Source organism: Schistocerca nitens, chromosome 3, assembly GCF_023898315.1.
Source record: "Schistocerca nitens isolate TAMUIC-IGC-003100 chromosome 3, iqSchNite1.1, whole genome shotgun sequence".
NCBI classification, from domain to species: domain Eukaryota; kingdom Metazoa; phylum Arthropoda; class Insecta; order Orthoptera; family Acrididae; genus Schistocerca; species Schistocerca nitens.
In genome coordinates this window covers 598701769-598715808 of record NC_064616.1, presented here as the reverse complement: position 1 = coordinate 598715808, position 14040 = coordinate 598701769, and the positions used below count along the sequence as shown (strand labels likewise).

Genomic DNA, 14040 nt, shown 5'->3' with positions numbered 1-14040 from the left:
GTCAACCAGTCAGGCAACATGTAGGTTCCCAAACACCTGTCGCCCAATAAGCTGGCCCAGACGTTGATACCAAAAGCAAACTTGATGTCCACAGTCAAATATGGCTTTTGGAACAGACATATGTAAGAAAAACAGCATAATCAAGGGAAAACACACAAAACAATTACATAATGGATAACCACAGCGACTGCATAGAAGCGATGGAAAGAACAGATGCCTATAAATATCTAGGATACAGGCAAAAAATAGGAATAGATAATACAAATATTAAAGAAAAACTAAAAGAAAAATATAGACAAAGACTAACAAAAATACTGAAAACAGAATTGACAGCAAGAAACAAGATAAAAGCTATAAGTACTTATGCTATACCAATATTGACCTATTCATTTGGAGTAGTGAAATGGAGTAACACAGAACTAGAAGCACTCAATACACTTACACGATCACAATGCCACAAATACAGAATACATCACATACATTCAGCAACAGAAAGATTCACATTAAGCAGGAAGGAAGGAGGAAGGGGATTTATCGATATAAAAAACCTACATTATGGACAAGTAGACAATTTAAGAAAATTCTTTCTAGAACGAGCAGAAACCAGCAAAATACACAAAGCAATCACTCATATAAATACATCGGCTACACCATTGCAATTTCATAACCACTTCTACAATCCGTTAGATCACATAACGTCAACAGATATGAAGAAAGTAAATTGGAGAAAAAAACACTACATGGTAAGCACCCGTATCATCTAACACAGCCACACATTGATCAAGACGCATCCAACACATGGCTAAGAAAAGGTAATATATACAGTGAGACGGAAGGATTCATGATTGCAATACAGGATCAAACAATAAACACCAGATATTACAGCAAACATATTATTAAAGATCCCAATACCACAACAGATAAATGCAGTCTTTGCAAACAACAAATAGAAACAGTAGATCACATCAGAAGCGGATGTACAATACTAGCAAATACAGAATACACCAGAATACATCAATAACTTGCCATACAACATAAACTAATAAAACAACACGTTCCCACACAAAAGTATGCACCACAAAATGTACGGGAAAATGATGAATACAAATTATACTGGAACAGAACCATTATAACAGATAAAACACCACCACATGACAAACCTGACATCATACTCACCAATAAAAAGAAGAAATTAACACAACTAATCAAAATATCCATACCCAATACAACAAATATACAGAAGAATACAGGAGAAAAAATTGAAAAATACATCCAACTGGCTGGGGAAGTCAAGGACATGTGGCATCAGGATAAAGTTGACATTATACCAATTATACTATCAACTACAGGAGTCATACCACACAATATCCACCAGTACATCAATGCAATACAGCTACATCCAAATGTATATATACAACTACAGAAATCTGTAATTATTGATACATGTTCAATTACCCGAAAGTTCCTAAATGCAATGTAACATATGCCGTACAGTTAAAAAGGAAGTCGCGCTTGATCAAGGTCCGCGTCACTTTCCATTTTTAACCAGAAATAATGTCTGAGAAAGGAAAGAAATAATAATAATAATAATAATAATAATAATAACAATAATGCATTGAGATACATTCTAAAAAGCATGCAGTTAACAGACTCAATGTTGAAAAGCATAAGTGGGACCATGGAGATAACACATACAAATAGTAACCGAGTTTGGACATTATTTGCAAACCACATTGCTAGTCCTACTGGTGACGTAAGGCCCTAACGAAATGTAATGGACCTGAACGAGGCAATAATAATAGTTGGTCCTAATCTATGGGACCATTGGAGGAGGGTACAAAGAAAATAGGTTTCGCACTAGTAATGAAGTGGGCAAATAAATTCTCATCCACGACATGGAAAGGGCTTCGTTCAAAGCTGACCATTTTCCATTTCTACGATTGTAGTATAAGTGCAGATGTTTTCAAGAGGACCCACTGTAATCGCTGCTGGTGATTAAGATGCCAGCTACTGTACCACCTGGACTACATTTACTGAATAAAAAACATAGGCCTCCACCCAGGATTGAACCCTCAACCTCCTGCATGCTAACCCAAAAGTCTACCTACTGCACCAACAGTACAGTACGACTAACATGTACTGATACATGTGGCTACAGTGTTGCCAGATTGCCACTCTTTAATGTCCTTTTTCTGCCAGATTTACTTACCGTACAAAATTTTGTGAAAGACATTGTTTATCAGTGGCATGTTAGGATTCACACTGCGAAGCCCGAGTGCGCGAATTTTACTTCACCCTGTATAGCTGCCAAGAATGTTGTCATTACAATTTCTAGAAAATTGTAACACCAGCAAGTTGCTCTGATCGCTTCCGCAACACTGAAAATGGAACTCACCTGCACTACATCATTGTCATCGTCATCATCATCAGATGCCATGGAAAAAATATAATAAAAAGCGATGAATGCGTAGCAGTGTGACATGATAGTGGTATGCTTTTTCAGGTACTTGCAGTTGACATCTTCCATCGTCACTGCCAGGGCTCAAATGTAGTAAGAGAGAGAGCACTATGCATTTTTGTGTGTGTGTGTGTGTGTGTGTGTGTGTGTGTGTGTGTGTGTGTGTGTGTGTTGTGTGTGTGTGTGTGTGTGTGTGTGTGTGTGTTTTTACATCACTGCTTCACAAACTATTTACAGACTGCTGTAAACATGCAGTGTGGTGTGTTTGTCATGTAATGCATTTTCTTGCAATTCTGCTGCATTGCCATTATTTGCTGAACAACATTCCACCTGTCTACGGTCTTGGGCTCCTCCTCACGTATTATGCCCCTCCAGTCTCGATGTAGAAAACTGAGCGTATTTCTTTGCTAGATTTTTACAACAAAGAGACTTGTGAAATTCTTCTCGAGTGTCTTATCAATTGAACACACGATGCACCTGTAACATAGTGCTGCTGAAAGCAACATTAAAACAGTTATAATAGCAAGACTATGATACTATCAATTTTTTGATGAATACTAATATTTGTTAATTCTTACTGGCTGCTTGCTGTGGCTACTGGTGCTCCTGCTGCTGGTGGATGACTGGTTGTGGCACTGTCTGCACAATTGATAGCATGAATAGGGGAGCCCATGAGCTCTATGCCCATTGACTGAAAAAGTACAATGGCCACCAAGCACTTTGGAGAGATGGGGTGGGGTATCCGAGAGGGAGCGAGGGGGGGGGGGGGGGGGGGGGGAAGAGAATGTCAGAGCCCAAGTAACGAAGTTGTTATTGGGGTCAAGGGTCAAGATCATTACGATAACGTTATCAGTGTTCTACTTTGTGCCACAACCTGCTCAGTACACCTACTTGCATCTGCCAATTTGAGGCCTCTCTGAAACCAAGTGTACAGATTTGCATAAGCAGCTTGGGTTACTAACATGAGCACCAGCCTATTTCTATCTTCTTAGAAAGTTAGTGGGTTGGAATCAGAAACTGAATAGTAGCATTTTTATACATAGTATCCATCACTGTTTAAGACTTAAATGCATTTGGGACTTTCTTTTGCCAAGTTACTGCATGTTGGAAGATGTATGGAAAGAATACTGTTTATACTGAGTGAGGTGGTGTAGTGGTCTGAATCAGGAGACTGGCAGTTGAAATCCCTTTCCAGTCATCCAGATTTAGGTTTTCTATGTTTCCTATAAATAACTTAAAGGCAAATGACATGCCTGATTTCCTTCACCATCCATGCCCTGTCAGTGCTTGTGTTCTGCCTCTGCATGCCTACCTCACAGAACAACAGGTTTTAAGACACCCATAGACAGTCGAATGTGTTGGCTGACAAGCACCTGACATCCAACCCAGCAGCATACCGAACAGGTTGGGTGTACTCCATTCATTGTCGAGATTCAGACCTAGTGTTGGTACAGTGTCATGTGTGCAGTGGATTTTGCATTGGTTGTAGCTGTATGTGATGACGAAAAAGGAAAACCACCTTGCTTGTCGGCAAATAATAGCTATTAGAGCAAAATAAATTTAATCATGTGTCTCTATGGTCACAACTAGCTGTCAACGAGCCACAAGGTTATAAAAACTGTTTATGAACGAACGAGGAGACCTCCTTGCTTGAGCTCCCAATCTTATTCGAAAGTAAGATACTTGGAGGAGGGAATCTATTTCTCCTAAAGAACAGCTTGTTGCCACACTTCAGTTTTTAGCCACTGGAAGGAGCTACGAGAAGCTGAAGCTCAGTTGTGCGATATCAGATCAAACACTCAGAAGGACTGTGCCAGAAACATGCAGAGCTATTTTTGATCTTCTCCAAAAAGATCTCTTAAAGATAAGCATACCATGATTGAAATAAATTTGCATTAATGTGAACTTGCTAACCATTATTACTTAGATTTGTGCTTTCTAACATATAGTGGAGAAAGTACTATACTTACAGATCATAAGAAATGGAAATGTTGTCTTTGTCCAAAGACTGGTTTGATGCAACTGTCCATCCTACTCTATCCTTTGCAAGCCTCTTCATCTCCAAGTAACTACGGCAACCTACATCCCTCTTGATCTGCGTACTGTATTCATCTTTCGGTCTCCCTCTTCAATTTTTACCCCCCCCCCCCCTCTCTCTCTCTCTCTCTCTCTCTCTCTCTCTCTCTCTCTCTCTCTCTCTCTCCCCCCCCCCCTGAATTGGTGATCATTTGATGCCACAGAATGTGTCCTACCAACTGATCCCTTCTTTTAATCAGGTTGTATCACAAATTTCTCTTCTCCCCAAATCTATTCAGTACCTCCTCATTAGTAATGTAATCTGATCTGCAGCATTCTTCCATAGCACCACATTTCAAAAGCTTCTATTCTTCTCTCTCTTTTCATTTATTTATTTATTTTTTTTCCGTCCAAGTCCATGTTTCACTTCCACACATGGCTACACTCCATACAAATACTTTCTGAAAGGACTTCCTGACACTTAGGTCAATACTCAATGTTAACACATTTCTCTTCTTCAGAAATGCTTTTCTTGTCATTGCCAGCCTACATTTTATATCCTGTCTACTCTGACCATCATCGGTTATTTTGCTCCCCAAATATCAAAACTCATATACTACTTTAAGTGTCTCATTTCCTAATCTGATTCCCTCAGCATCAGCTGATTTAATTCGACTACATTCCATTATCCTTGTTTTGCTTTGGTCGATGTTTATCTTATATCCTCCTTCCAAGATACTGTCCATTCTGTTCAACTGCTCTTCCTAGTCCTTTGGTTTCTCTGACGGAATTACAATGTCATCGGCAAACCTCAAAGTTTTATTTCTTCTCCCTTGACTTGAATTTGTACGCCAAATTTTTCTTTTTTTCCTGCCCTGCTTACTCAATACACAGATTGAATAACATTGGGGATAGGCTACAACCTTGGCTCACTCCCTTCTGAACCACTGCTTCCCTTTCATGCCCCTCAACACTTATAACTGCCCTGTGCCCAAGTTGTAAATAGCCTTTTGTGAGTTTTACCTCTGGAACTTTTAGAATTTGAAAGAAAGTATTCCAGTCAACATTGTTAAAGCTTTCTCGAAGTCTACAGTTGCTATAAACGTACGTTTGCCGCCTCCTGTGAGAAGTCGTAGGGTCAGTATTGCCTCGTGTGTTCCTACATTTCTCCAGACTGATCTTCCTAGAGGTCGGCTTCTACGAGTTTTTCCAATCTTCTGTAAAGGACTCGTGTTAATATTTTGCAGCCGTGACTTATTAAACTTACAAATTCAAATGGCTCCAAGCACTATGGGACTTAACTTCTGAGGTCATCAGTCCCCTAGAACTTAGAACTAATTAAACCTAACTAACCTAAGGACATCACACACATCCACGCCCGAGGCAGGATTCGAACCTGCGACCGTAGCGGTCACACGGTTCCAGACAGTAGCGCCTAGAACCGCTCGGCCTATTAAACTTACAGTTCAGTAAATTTCACTCCTGTTTTCTGTGGAATTGGGATTGGGAAGTAAGGAAAGGTTATCTAAGTTTCGGTGGAAATATAAATTTTGTAGTGAGACAGTTGTAGCACGATAGAATAGTGTGTTAGACTAGAACTCAAACCCGGACCCATGCGTTTCATGGGGTGACTTGCTAACAATTTCCATATTCATTTTTGCGATACCATTCAGGAATAGCACGTCAAGGAGAAATTGTGATTGAGAAATGGCTGTAACCCAAGATGAGGTAAAATGTTACAGTTGCGCTACAAAGTTCTAAAAACAGTGAATACTCTGCTAACAAGTCACAGCCTAACAGCATAAATATTGTTGTACATTGAGAATAAAGCAGTGGCCCTCTGTGTTTTAAATGTGAACATTTTTCATAGTAATCTAATGAAATTTAATGCAAATCAGTATATAATTATCAATTCATCAAAATATTCAATGTTATATTTATGTTGGGTCTGCGCGAAACTTTCAGCATCCTGCATTAGCACAATATTAATAGATGACTTCGTGTGCAGATCACAAGATTCTGAAATAATATTAAAAAAATGCCACTGCATCGCATTAAAAATAGATTTATTCGAAGCATCTTGCTAAACAATATAAAGTTCAGGGTGTATACGTCACGGGCAATCCAGGAAAAATCCGGGCATTTCTTCATCGGGGAGAAATCCGGCAAAAAGCCGGGAATTTTCCCATTGTTTTATTTTTCAGTTACATTTTTGTAATTTTCACTGGTAAGAACTGATACTCTAACGAAGAACTTTAGTTTAGCCCACTAGTGCAGAATAATACTGCAGAAATAAAACATAAACGAGAGAATAACACAAAATAAAACGTCATTTGCAAAGAAATTGCCCCATTTTTAACAACAAAATACAGCGCACACACAGAAGCGTCTGCCGACAACGAAGTGTGTGAAAGGCTATGCAATACTTCGTAACAACAAACTGCTTTTGACACGTCTTTCTCGTGGCCCTCGTGTGAGCGCGACGTCACAACTGTTCACATTTCGAATAGGTCGCAGGAAAGTATTACGAATGGTAATTTGAGAACCACTACTTTCAAAGTAAATTCCTTGTACACGAGATGAAGTATGTTGCGTGTGAGAATATGCGATGAAGTACTTAAATACGGAATGTAAGATTCTTATTCAGAACTTAACACTTTGAGGACTAGCCACTTAGAAAAATTCCAGCCCAGAAGACCAGCCATTTATGTGATTATTTAAAATTTTACTGGTACGCTTGTGTTTGGTACCTCTCAAAGGATAACATAAGCTAAAAAAGACCAAGCTTCAATGTTAGTTTTTCATAGTTATTTTAGTTCTTTCATAGAACACAAGTTATGCAATAACGATGGCAAAAGAATAATAAGCCTTTCAAAAAAATGCGAAGTGATTTCTTACAGAAAGTATATTCAGCCAGGTAACCCATGAAATGTTGAATGCACAGCAGTGAAATTTATAATAGTTTTGTGAGAAATATTCAGCTGCTGCAATTTACGTTGTGCGTTTAGAATACTGTGTAACAACACCCTCGAAAAACAACGGCAAAAAAATTTTAACGACCAATATTAGATGTGAAAGCTCAGCTTTTTTCGTAGCTTTACTTACGCATATTAATTTGAATCATTATTTTATCCTATTTGTGTGTTCGAGCGGAATGGTGTTGCTATTGGGTGACTGCATCACGTGTCCGTGAATATCTGCTGTCATTGACTGGCGAGATCACATGGCATGAGCCATTCATTAGTGGCTGACAAAAGCGCGTAGCAGTCTCGATTTCAGTGTTTCGGAAGCTATCGTGCCACGTTTGGTGGAATTCATGTTTATACATTCGTAATACGAAAGTAAGCATTGTAAATGTTGGTTTGCACACCAAAGATTTTTGTTGGGTTTCGTTGCTAAAATACTGGTAAGTTCCATGCCGGTTTATAAAACCTTCACCATTCAAAGGATTGATAAGTTTTACTGTTCCAAGCGGAGGTATATTGTCATTTAACACAGAAAACACGTGTTTACGCCAGTGGTATGCTGTTTTTTCACCCAGGAAAAATGTATTTTTAGCCTGGAAATCAAGGAATTTTTTTCCGTGTGTGCGCATACACCCTGTAAGTTAGATTCTATTCATTGTTCGTCATTTGCAATATTATCCGGAATCAAAAACTCGTACAGTTCGTCCGTGATCTCTTGACAGTTAATTTCTTCATTAGAAGAGGTATTATCTGCTTGTATTTGAAGAAGTATATTCTCAGAATGTGGCATACTTGTGGCAGGTGCCCTTGCTGCATTTGAAGACTTAGAATGAGCAGTTTTATGTTGAGGCACTGTACCTGTTAGAAGTGTAACAAAGCCTTTTCTGAGACAGACAATGTATTCAAAATGGCGGCTGGGTTCCCCCCCCCCCCCCCCCCATGAAATCCCACTCCCTCCGCTCGTTGTAATGGCAGAAAATAGGGCACTAGGGTATTTGATTGTTTACTGAAAGTTGTCTTAAATTATTAATTATGTCATTTTGTCCTGCTAACATGCATTTTTTCCTCTTGAATTTCAGTATTCTTTTGTAGAGAAGGAAATGAAATTCTAATAATTTTAAGGCCACTAAAACGCTCAATTTGAGTCACGTTATGCCTGTGACGTCACTGGCTAGCTTGCTGCTGCTACTGCTATGAAGTTGATTCACAGTGGTGTCGTTTTTGAAATTTACGTTTCGGAAAATGGGTGCAAATTGTGTATAGTGCCATTCTGTACGAATACATGTTTAAAAATTACTGAAAAGTTGTTTTTGAGTGTTCAGAGAATGAGAAGATGCATAAAACGTGGTTGTACTGTACCGGCAAAGTGCTAGCATGTGGACAAGCGATTTCAGTTACTTAATTAAAAATGTGTTGTACTATCAAGTTAACATTATTAACATTAACTCCAAGATATTCTGTCCCACTGTTACAACGAAGGATGGCGTCTTTCAACGAAATTTAACTCCTAGTGAAAATTTGCGTTTTATCCAGCTACAACTCAGTTATTCGGTAGCTCAGTTATTAAAGTGGCAGATGTCAAATTTTATAAGATTATGTCCATATATTGCTGGTTCAAACCTAACCTGAAAGAATATTTTGACTTTTTTGTAAAACGACTGGACAGTCCCTCGTGTGAAAATCAGATCACAATTACAAAACTTCACCACACCAATCAGAAACAGAATAGTATTGTGTTTTCCTTGTTGCTTACATGCACGTACATTTGCAATCACTGTTCACACATCATGTTCAAAAAGATATTTTCTAGTTAATGTGACCACACGTAGAAACAATGCTTTTATCATTGTAGTTTTCAGCTAGGATCCTTGTTGTTTAAACTTTTGCAGTTTCATTATCTTACATGAAGATGAAGTAAGTCTGCGTCAGACGCCAACGTTCGTTCAGGCTCACAAACATCACAGTCCTTTTGTTCATGTCACCTGCATGTTGTACACGTTTCATCTCCTTCTGTATAACCTCATCGTCCTACACATCATTGTACTGTGGGTGTATAGTGACATCTTCACTACTAGCAATGCTTTCCAAAAAAGTGAATTGTTTGCTCACAGAGCAAATGCATTTATGCTCTGTTGTCCATTTCTCAGACTAGGAGTAATGTGAAGCTATATATAATACATCCCAAAATCGAAAAAACTGCTACAGTCAGTTCTTGCTAACGCTATGTTCGTATTTCATGTAAAGCTTATAAAAATATGACCTTTCCAGGATTCGAACTGTAGAGAGGGGGAAGTTGGACTTCAGATCCAACTGTTCTGAAGCCTACAAGCGTCTCTTTCTCCCTGTGAGAGCTCGAATCAGCCTGATGATGCACCTGGTCACGATCAAATCTGGTATTGCATGCTTTGACATTTGCTGCCAGTGTCAAAGGATCCTCCTCAAATATTGTAATCTAATATGATATACAGGTGACTTCCCCAACTCGTGGAGGGAGACGTTTCTGACACCTCTCCTGAAACCAGAAAAGTATCTATAGTAGTGGGACAACAGGGACGCCACCCCACTCTCCATTGTTGCCAAATGTATTCAAAATGGTAGATGCAAGATGGCGGCGATAGATATGGCAATGTCGCAATGATGTCATGTCGGAAATTTCAAATTTTGGAGGGAAGGTAGGTCAATTGGGCTACCTCCACTAACCTAACCCCTTTGTGTCCCCTCCCCCAGAAAATGGTTGCAAGTTCAAATTCCAGCAGGACAATGCAACACACCATGGCTACCTCTACTAACCTAAGAAAATGGCAGGAAAATAGGTCACTTGGGCTACCTCCACTAACCTAAGACATCCGCCGTCATCTCTTCCTAGGAATTAGTGGGAAAAGGACTCAGCCTGTGCTAGATAGCATGTATGTAAGTCTTTATTTTGCATGCAGTGTTTAAATAAACAATTTGAGGCAGTAGCTCCATCCAGTGTCTTCACTATGAGGTCCGAAGTCCAACTGATCTAGTACACAGTGGTGTCACTATAGGGCGCCATCGTCCCTCCAGTGACGCAATCCAAGATGGTGGTCTGGAGGGGAGAAATGGAGGAAAAGGACTCAGCCTGTGCTGGTCTGCTGGAGAGAGGAAGTAGTGTACATTATTTATTTTGAATAGCGACGGATTTTGCGTGGTTCATTTATTACGCTGATACAAAACACTCGCTCTGACGTGATTGGGGCCACAATACACAGTTGGGAAACCTGCAAACTATTTGTAAATCACCGAAATAATGCAGTACACTGATGTGCAGACACGTTCACTAATTATAAACTGTCGAAATAATGCATACAGTTCATTTAGAGACAGATTTCACTAAGTTTATTTAATACACTGGTACAAAACACTCATCCTTGCACGCTTGAGGTCACAGTAATTAGTCTACAGACCACAGAAATAATGCAGTACAGTGATGTGCTGAGACGCAAAATTGTAAAAATAATGAATGTAAAACGCTCTCCAAACACACTTGCTAATCGTCAGCTGTCGAAATCATGCACTGCACACCTGTTCACAAAATAATGTAACAGACACGAAAACAACTCGTAAATTGTCAAAAAATAATGCATGTGTAACGGTATGGAAACACACTAACAATGCTTAAACACCAGAAAATAATGTAGAGTGAAAACACTCCACTCAGTGCACCTAAAAAACGCAATGTATCAGTGAACTGTTCCAAGCGCACACGTGCATTGCAGGGCCACCCAGATGCAAGTCAGCACTAGAGCGCGATCCATTGCTATGACGCCGCTGCCGACGGTAGGTGAAAGTCACGTCTACAGTTAGTTTTTCGAGTGTTACACTGTCGTCACATGTCTGTGTAAATTAGAGGGAAGTCACCTTCTGGACCGTGCGCAAGTGTTCAACGTTGCTGGCGCGCTTCCTCTCTCTACCTGCTGTCCATAGATGACCTAATTACCGAGCGACTCACCCTCACAGACACTGCAGATAGCACAGGCTGCATAGTTTCTAGTGATCCTAACGGGACATGCGAGCTGTGTCTAGCAAGCGTTGACCGGCCAAGCGTGACTGACGCATCGTCGCGAAATCTTCGCCTACCTACACACTATCACAAGTGCATCTAAAAGGTTCTCAATTTATACTGATGTCACATGGCTGTGTAAAATACGAGCCAAGTCGACCTCTCGGTATTTGTATACTGTCCATGAGATAGTTACCGGCCACTTTTGTAGGAGCTTTCATGATGTCTCAGCTTGTCTGCATGGACAATTCTTGGCCTAACAGAACCTGTTTACGAAAATAACACAGAATAACGCCGAATGCATTCCTCATGATGGTCCTGACATGGCACCCCATCCATTACGTCTTACCCTTCCTGGAAATCATTAAGTCCTGCTTTTTTTTGTGCAAACTATACTTTCAGCGGCACTTGTATATGTCTATGGCAAAGCATGTTTCGAATTCTTCAAGTTCAATGGACTCCATGTACACCTAATCTAAAACAAGAGTGATGGTAGAACGACTCTCTGTAGGCTTCCATATGAGACCTAATTTTTCGTATCTTGTCTTCACGGTCCATATGCGCAATGTATGTTGGCGGCGGTAGAATTATTTGGTAGTTAGCTTCAAATGACATTCTCTAAATTTCCTGTGTAGTGCTCCTAGATAAGAACGCCGTCCTCCAAGGACTTCTGTTTGAGTTCCGAAAGCATCTCCATGGCACTTACAGGTAACAAATCTAGCAGCCGTCCGGTAAATTGCTTTGATGTCTTCCTTCACTCTGACCTGATATAGATCAAAGACACCAGTGAAGTAAGCAGGACGCTAATAATACTGCATCCGAATGTTACAGGTTTGTTATTTCTACTCATCAGCATTAACTTGCATTTTTCTGCATTTAAGGCTATTGGCCATTCATCACACCAACTGGGAATTTTATCTAAGTTGTCTTTTGTCCTCTTACAGTCACTCAACTTTGATGTCTTATCGTATGCCGCAGCGTCGTCAGCAGACTACTCTCTGCCAAATCATTTATGTATAAAGAGAACAGCAGTGATCCTATCGCACTGGACAGCATATTGGATATAGCCACTCGCATATCTCTGATCCTATTGCATATTCTTGTGCCTTTAACAGACTCCGATGGGACATCATGTCATATACCTTCCTGAAATCTAGAAATCTGGAATCTACCTGTTACCCTTCGTTCATAGTTCTCGATATATTGTGTGAAATAAAGGCATGCCGAGTTTCTGACGAGTGATGCTTTGTAAAACCATGCTGATTCATGAACATAAACAGCTTAGCCTCAAGAAAGTTTATTATGTTCCAACTGAGAACATGTACAAGAATTCTGCCGCAAACCGAAGTTAGGAATTATTGGTGTGCAATTTTGCTTGTCTGTTACTTCACCTTCCTTATATACTGGAGTCATCCGCTCTTTTTTTTCCAGTCATTTGGGCCTTTGTGTTGGACGAGAGGGAGAGGGAGATTCATGATAAATGCAGACACGGTAACGGACCAATGCCTTAGAGTACTCTTACTATAAATCGAATGGGATGCCTTCCAAACCAGATGATTTGTTTGTGTATTCCAATCTTTAAGTTGCTTCTATATGTCAAGCATACTTACTTATATGCCATCCGTATGATGGGGGGGGGTCTGTTCGAAACCCAAGAGACGGCATGTTTGCACGATTCTTCATGCGAGAACGATGTCATAAACGTGAAATTTATAACTTGTGCTTTGGTTTCGCTGTCTTAAACTGCTGCACTGGACTGGTCAACAAGGTGCTGAATGGAACCCTGACTCGCTTACTGATTTTACATAAGACTTGAGTTGCTAGTCATCTAATATAAGTCAAATTGTACATCATTCTCGTTTCTCCATTTATGTTGACAGTACTCGATTCGTAAATATACTGTATACCTGTGGTATTGTTTAGTGATCCCTGCAGTACGGGGTGTGACCTGGGTTCTATGACAGGGTCTGCTAATACACAGAAAATTCGTGGCAAATTTCTGCTCATAACTAATGCTGTGTGTATGTGATGCATAGAACTTAAAGTTGATTGTATTTCATATTATTTATTTTTGTTTCAGGGGCTCTACCAGATAGTACGGTGTCACCATCACTGCAGAACCCACCACCACCACCACTGTGGTATATGTTACCCGAAGAATATAAAGATGATGAAGGTGATGATAATGAGGGTGTAATTTTCTTATACAAATTAATAAATACCGATTAAGAGGACTATATTTCTTTATCTACAAACAAAAAGAAAAAAGCCTCTCACCTAATATCCAACATCTTCTACAAGGTGGATCCCTTACATGAGAATATACCACCGCAACAGATTTGTGTGTGTGTTTGATGCTTTGTACATACACCATATGATTCCTATACAGATGTTAATTCAGCTTCTGGTCAGCTGCAGACTATATTGGTGACTGTGTTGCATGGAGGGTCGGTCAAAGACAGTGTGAGGAGGCCTTTCAGTCTCTAACTTTGCAGGAGTGTGCTTCGTTTGGCATTGACTTTGCACATCGCACACTGTTGGTGTAGTTACGACAACATGCCCCCCCCCCTCCATTT

The 14040-nt window shown here is 39.9% G+C and overlaps 1 long non-coding RNA gene across 1 annotated transcript in view; it reads left to right on the top strand.

Annotated features, from left to right (window-relative positions):
* Positions 1 to 13698, top strand: part of LOC126249674 (uncharacterized) — a 248124-nt gene extending 234426 nt beyond the window's left edge. The window contains exon 7 of the long non-coding RNA XR_007545638.1: positions 13545 to 13698. This is a non-coding gene — a long non-coding RNA (uncharacterized LOC126249674). The remainder of the gene's footprint in view (positions 1 to 13544) is intronic.
* The last annotated feature ends 342 nt before the right edge of the window (positions 13699 to 14040 follow it).